Here is an 8,174-nt window from a genome sequence, read left to right as displayed (position 1 = left end):
AGGGCATAAATCATATAAAATACTTCCAGAAGTCAATAAATCCTAAATAAATTCATGGATGATCCGTATGTGGAATAATGACTCCTCACCAAATTTCAGCAATTATTGTTACTGTTTAGTACGATTTCTAATTTTCTTTTGTTTAGGACATGATAAATTACAAAACCACTTTAGAAGGTATGAAAATTGTATCTAACACTTTTCGCATACCTTACCTATGATGGGTGACTCCAGAAAATAATTTGAAGATTTTTCATCATGTCTTGCTATTTTTCCCGATTTTTGGTAATTATAATGGTTTTAAAATGGGAAAAACAGTTCTGATTATCCAAAATTCATGAAAATTTACCAGGATATCATATTATACAGTAGGAGGTTACATAAAAATTTTGAGGATTTTGCTCTACATTAAACTATTTTTCTCTTATTTTCTAAAGGTAATTGCATTAAAATGCACTTAAATATACATAAATATTCAAAACCAGTTTATACATTATGAAAACCCCTTTTGATATTTTTCACAAGATATTTATACTGTAAATGATGTTACAAAAATTTATGGTGATTTATTTTAACTATTTAATATTATTTCTTCAATTGATGACTATTTAAAGGATTAAAACAAGGAAAAATAGAAATACCCACTGAAAAATATCTTTTATGTTTTTCCCAGCCTATATATGTACAATAACAGTTAATTAAAAAGTTTGGGTAATTTTGGAAAATGTTTTCTATTTATTTCAATTTTTATTGAAATAAATGCTCAAAAATCATAAAATATAATTAAATAGCTTGAAAATCCATTTTTATAATTTTCCCAGCTTAGTAATGTGTAATAACAGTTAAATAAAAAGTTTGAGAATTTTTATCCTTTGAATGTTATTTTCATGAATTTATGTTGTAATAAGGACTAAAAAAAAAATTTGGAAAATTTATATGCCAATGTTGTAATTAATCGCCCGACTTGTAAAATTACAATATTTCAGAAAAAGTGTAACCAATTGATATGAAATCCAATACTAAAACATAAATTGGCATTTCCCTATATGTAGAGTCTAGTATATTAGCATTAGATTTCGACATGGAAACTCACTAGTGTGTGTGTGTTTGATGTCGTAGGATCCCGGTAGTAAGACGTTGATGCATCCCGAAGTACCGCTTGTGCCTACACGGAACATTGTGAGTATTCATGTACTCCCCTATTTTCGGTTTTTTAATGTTTTGGGGTGGAAAAGCATGTCCTAAACGATTTATGTTCGTTGTATTTATTTGAATCGTATAAACTTGTTTGCTATATTTTGCACATTGTGAGTATTCGCGTACTCCCCTTATTTTCGGTTTTTAAATGTTTTGGGGTGGAAAAGCATGTCCTAAACTATTTATGTTCGTTGTATTTATTTGAATCGTATAAACTTGTTTGCTATATTTTGCACATTGTGAGTATTCACGCACTCCCCTATTTTCAGTTTTTATGTTTTGGGGTGGAAAAGCATGTCCAGAAAAACTATTATTTGCATGTTGTATTTAAATTGATTTGTATCAAACATGGTTGCTATTGTATTGCTATGTTTCTCTATGTATGTCTATGCAACACGGAACATGAGAACTTATCGTACTAAGGCCCTTCCCTTATCTCTAACCATTAACTCTTTGAGCCAATGGTCATTATGGATAGCGCTATTATGAATTGACAACTCCTCACTCGCCCTATTGCTGGAGTGCATGATACCATATTCATCTATGAAACGATAAGCATAGATCTCGATAGGGCTTCAGTCATAGGTTTGGTTGAGACTCATTGTTTGCTCATACACATACAAACTCGTTTCTCGTTATAGCAATAAACTTGTATTCCTTAATAGCAATCAACTTGTTTATCATTAAAGCAATGTACTTGTATTTACGAAAAGCCTTGTTGTACGCTCGATTTTATAAACTTGTGAACTCACCAACTATTTTCATAGTTGACGCTCGTTTTACATGCTTTTTCAGGAAATAATTAGTAAGTGGATGTAAAGATTCATCATCATAGAGCATGCTGCATCGTGTTGAAGCTATTATGAAGTTATATTTTGAACAATGTTATTTTGAAAAACTTGTATTTTGTTTCTTTTGAAGCTATGGGTTGTAAACTTTTAAATACTGCTATGGTGATGTATCTTTATCTTTTGCAATGAAACCGTTATCGTTGTCATATCTTGCCTTTCCGCTTTAGCGGGGTGTGACAGAAGTGGTATCAGAGCTAAAGTTATAAAGAACATCGGTTTTTCTTTAAAAAAACACAACCTATAACTAAAACTTACAAAGATATTCTTTTTACATCAAACATATTACTAGTATAATTAGGTTGGGAGTTGTATCATTGGACCTCGATTAAACATAGCCTGATCACCTATGTTTAATTAAGGAAAGACTTATACAAAGCCTGAGCTAATTATAATGGGAATATGTTCAACAAAAATATTTGAGAAAACTTTATTTCAAAAATTCAAAGGTTAATTTTGGTGTGTGTAAGCATTGCATATTATTGGCATGCATTGTCATTTATTTCGTATCTCATTGAAACTATGTCACAGTCCACTATGTCAATATCGTCATCTTCTCGCGCTACCGCCTCAGCCGATGCGTCCGGCTACGTCACTATTATCCCTCGACGTAATCCCCCCGCCTCGGTAGAAGAAGACCCATCAGAGGATACAGAAGATACTGGGAACTCGGTGGAGATCAGCAATGACAATGCCCCGAGTCAACGACGCGATGCATCACCTACATCGGTGTTGCCACAACCACCTCTTTATGGACTTTGTATTCGGAGGACGGCTAGGAAGAGTGTTCCCATTCTGGGAAGGATAGCCACCAGCTCAGCAGGACTTGGCACTGTAGGACCTAGCGGAGCAGGACCCAACGTTGCTGGACCGAGAGCACCGCCACCACAGCAAGTTATAGGAATACCTGTTAGGCAGCCAGGTATGACCCCGGAGGAGTCCCGGAGGATGTATTTGATAGCAGCAGATCTGCGCCACAGCCTCGCTGTAATAGCCGGGCAACAGGAGGTATTGAAGGAAGTGATGACAGGGATGGATATCCTGTATCAGCATTCGATGGAGACTGCTAACACTGCTAGTGCTGCTAGACGAGAGGCAGGTCATGCGATGACAACATATTATGTGTTTGGTGGGCTGTTCCTGATTGTGGTGTTGATGCTTCTTGTTGGGATAACTATTGGCTTTTGGTTCTGATTTCAGTATTTTATTTTATTTTGGTCATGAAATGAAAACCCATGTTGGGTGTCTTTTGGGAAAAACATTTAAAACTTTATTTTGGATGGATGTATTGGGTTGGTTTTAAAGTTATTTCAAATGGTAATGAAGAATTTTATCTTATGTTCGCAAACTTTTACTATGAGGTCAAACCCTAGAATTTATTTAGTCAATGGTTTAAAAAAAAAGATTTTTCTTTTTTTTCTTTCCTTTCTCAAATCTATATGCATAGTATTAATGCAACCCATTAATTTGACAACACTTATGGTTTTCAAAATAGTAGTGAACTAAATATTATACATTATTTTATGTATTTATACGTATTTCTACTCTTGTGTCATAGAACCATGTCAGGAAGGCCTAGTCGCGGGCGCCCACAGAACGAAACACCCGATGTTGCTCAAATGGTAGCACAAAAACTCATGCAAGCAATCCCAAACATTGTTACTCAAGTAACTGCTGGATTTAATGCTAACCAAGGAAGTAGTGGAGGAAACCGAGGAAACAATGAAAGAGAATGCAACTACAAGTCCTTTATGGCCTGTAAAACTAAGCAGTTCCATGGAAAGGAAGGTGCGGTCGGGTTGCTGAAATGGATTGACAGCATGGAGTCGGTCCTTCACATTAGCAAATGTCTCGAGCGCAACAAAGTTGAGTATGCATCTTGCCTATTCCAAGATAGGGCATTAACCTGGTGGAATACTCTAGTGCAAACCCGAGGCCGTACGACAGCATATCAACTAACTTGGGAAGACCTAAAGAAGCTGCTGATAGAGGAGTATTGTCCCAAGGATGAACTTCAGAAGCTTGAATCTGAATTCTGGAACCATTCTATGGTTGGAATACAAATAGAGAAGTACACAGTCCGATTTCATGAACTAGCAAAACTGGTACCTCACATGGTTACTCTTGAGGAGAAACGGATAGATCGTTACATCTGGGGTCTGGCACCAGAGATTCGGGGAATGGTTACCTCAGCAAACCCAACTACCATTCAAAGTGCAGTAAGTCTAGCAAATCGACTAACCAATGATGTGATAAGGATGGGAGCATCGACAAAGGAAAGCTCTAGTAGCAAGAGGAAGCCAGCAGATTAGGGAGAGAAGAAGTATGGAGGCAAGTCAGGGAGGAAGCAGAAAGTCTCAAGAAACTTTATGGTAAGAGCCCAGGAGCAAGAACCAGTGAAAACTCAAGAACGGGAAGTGCAGGAGCGAAAGCAGTACTCAGGGCCGCTTCCGAAGTGCAATAAGTGTAACTTCCATCACAAGGGAGCTTGCCCAGTGTGCCAAAACTGTAAGCAAACAGGCCATTACTCGAAGTATTGTAAGGTGAATAAGGAGGAAAAACGGGCATGTTACGAGTGCGCGAGTACTGATCATCTTCGCAGAGCTTGTCCCAAACTGAACAAAGGGCCTGGTAACAATGGACAAGGCCAAGCCAGGCAAAACTTCCAAGGAAATCATGTTGGACGGCCAAGAGGTGTAGCCTTTGTGATTGGTGCAGAAGAAGCTCGCCAGAACCCTGAAGTGATAACAGGTACGTTTCTCCTGAACAACCATTTTGCATCAGTAATATTTGATGCGGGAGCAGATAGGAGCTTTGTTTCTTTAGCATTTAGACCGTTAATTGGCTTGAAATCGAAAAAGATGAGGAATTCTTATGCTATTGAACTTGCTGATGGGTATGAAATTAGGGCTAATGATATAATTCCTGGTTGTACTCTGAATTTAGCTGATAAACTATTTAGCATTGACCTAATTCCTATAGAGCTATGTAGTTTTGATGTGATAGTAGGAATGGATTGGTTATGCAAAAATAGAGCGGACATTGGTTGTTACGAGAAAGTCATTAGAGTGCCTCTCCCTAATGGAGAACCCCTTATCATACACGGTGAGAAGCTAGGAAGAAGTTTAAACATAGTATCAAGCATTAAGATTCACAAGTACCTGAAGAAGAATTGTGTTGCATTCATGGCTCACGTGCTATAAAGAGAACCTGAAGCAAAGCAACTCAAGAAGATTCTGGTGGTTCAAAACTATCGCGAAGTATTTCCGGAGGAATTGCCCGGTCTACCCCCTCGCAGGCAGGTCGAATTTCGGATAGAATTAGGTCCCGGAGCGGCACCGGTAGCAAAAGCACCATATCGCCTTGCACCATCCGAGATGCAAGAACTATCCGGACAACTTCAAGAACTTCTAGACAAAGGGTTTATATGACTCAATTTGGGTCATAGTGGATCGACTGATGAAATCTGCTCACTTTCTCCCCATCCGGGAAGATTTCAAGATGGAAAAAAATTGTCCCAAATCTACATCGACAAAATTCTTTCTCTGCATGGTGTACCCATATCTATCATTTCCGATAGAGATAGTCGTTTTACATCTCGTTTTGGTGGATGTTACAGAGGGCACTAGGAACCAAGAGAGATTTGAGCACAACTTACCACCCTCAGACAGATGGGCAGACAGAGAGAACAATACAAACATTGGAAGACATGCTACGAGCGTGTGTCATTGAGTTCAAAGGAAATTGGGATACTCATTTGCCTCTAGTTGAGTTCTCCTACAATAACAGTTACCACACGAGTATCCAATGTGCTCCATATGAAGCATTGTATGGACGCAAGTGTCGTTCGCCCTTATGTTGGACAGAAATTGGAGACAGATAGTTGACTAGACTCGAACTTATCCAGGAAACATCTGACAAGATTGCTATCATCAAGGATAGGCTTAAAGCTGCCAGAGATCGTCAGAAAAGCTATGCGGATAATCGTCGTAAACCATTAGAATTCCAAGTAGGAGACAAGGTACTTTTAAAAGTGTCGCCTTGGAAAGGGCTTGTGCGTTTTCGTAAGAAAGGAAAACTAAGCCCGAGATATGTTGGACCCTTTGAAGTCATTGAAAGGATTGGTCCGGTAGCTTATAAAATCCAGTTGCCCCAAGAGTTAAGCGCCATTCACGACACATTCCACGTCTCCAACCTTAAGAAATGTCTAGCCGACGAAACATTGATAGTACCCCTGGAGGAATTTAAGATCAATGATAAGCTAAACTTCGTTGAAGAACCGATAGAAATCCTTGACAGGGAGGTAAAACAACTTAAGCGGAGTAAGATCCCAATTGTGAAAGTTCGATGGAACTCAAAACGCGGGCCGGAGTACACCTGGGAGCGCGAGGACTTCATGAAGGAAAAGTATCCACAACTTTTCCCTTGCGATGACAAGCGATGACATAGAATGAATTTCGGGACGAAATTCTTTTTAAGTGGGGGATACTATGACAACTGACATAGAATGTATTCCTTAATAGCAATCAACTTGTTTATCATTAAAGCAATGTACTTGTATTTACGAAAAGCCTTGTTGTACACTCGATTTTATAAACTTGTGAGCTCACCAACTATTTTCATAGTTGACGCTCGTTTTACATGCTTTTTCAGGAAATAATTAGTAAGTGGATGTAAAGATTCATCATCATAGAGCATGCTGCATCGTGTTGAAGCTATTATGAAGTTATATTTTGAACAATGTTATTTTGAAAAACTTGTATTTTGTTTCTTTTGAAGCTATGGGTTGTAAACTTTTAAATACTGCTATGGTGATGTATCTTTATCTTTTGCAATGAAACCGTTATCGCTGTCATATCTTGCGTTTCCGCTTTAGCAGGGTGTGACATGTAGCCCCACAACCGAGGAGGAAAAGAGTGTGCGAAGCCCCGATATTTTCCGTAAGTCGTTCAAGGCTATCGTGAATGCGAAGGGCCCTTAGCCCGACTCGCATTTGGTGAATTCTTGACTTTACTAGCAGCACCAGAGGGCCCTTGGGGTCCAACTGTACAAAGCCTGTAAAAGTCCTTTTACACGAAATTACGTCATCTAAGACCCAACTACATGTAAGCGAGTTTGCTTCGGGCCTAAAGATCATGTCATTGGGCTAGCTAGGCCCAACAAACACGATTTGAAACTTTTGGGCCCAAAGACGGTGTATCAACGTCTGGTGTATTCATATGTGTGTATTGACTTCCCAAAATTTCCGCGTGTGTATTAAAGTTTCGTCGTGTTAGTAATTTCGGATTCAGTATTGATTCGAGACCGAATCAATTCGTTTGATAACGATTTTTGGTGTTGAAGGTGTATTATAATTTGCCGATAGTCGAGGTGCTAGTATTTCATCATGACGGATTTATTGTTTAAAACATTAGGATGTTTCATTATTGCAGCCCCTTTTTTTTGGATAAGTTACACATTTAACCCTTTGTATAAAATAAATTTCTATTTTAGTCCTCAAACCATTTTTCTTGACACTTTAGTATCAAAACTTGTAGAAAAGTTATTTTTCAGCTTAAAGTTATTTGAAAAACAGTTTTAGTCCACCAAATGAAATTTTTCTCGGCTGAAACCCTTATGTTCGTAGTTTTTACACTTTTGGCCCAAAATAGAAATTTTTTGCATTTTTGGTCCCTTTTAAATATGAAAAGCATTTTTAACCCTTGAAATGGACATGGAGCATTAGTAGTCCCCTGTTTTACAGAAAATCACAGTTGCAGCCCCTTTAATTCGAAAAACTCGCATATTGGGCTTTATTGGGCCGAAAAATTCATTTTTGGCCCATATGCTTAAAAATTTCACATTTAATCCTTCAAAGAGAATATTTCCAGAAAAATACCTTATTGAAACTGTTTTGACTCATTTCATCCATCAGAATTTGTATTTTGTCATTTTGGGCCCTTTAACCTTATATTTTCAACATTTTGAGTCCAAAAATGGGATTTTTAGCCCAATGAGTTCATATTAACTAACTTGGTTATTTTTCTAGAAATGATTTGTGTGTAATAATATGTTTAACACTTGTTTCATACATCCTAATGCAAATCTCGATTTTTAAGGACTTTTTGACTAGTTTCAACACGATAATCA

This window comes from Lactuca serriola, chromosome 3, assembly GCF_051521515.1.
Source record: "Lactuca serriola cultivar US96UC23 chromosome 3, Lser_US96UC23_V15, whole genome shotgun sequence".
Classification (NCBI taxonomy): Eukaryota; Viridiplantae; Streptophyta; class Magnoliopsida; order Asterales; family Asteraceae; genus Lactuca; species Lactuca serriola.
This window is presented reverse-complemented; position numbering follows the sequence as displayed.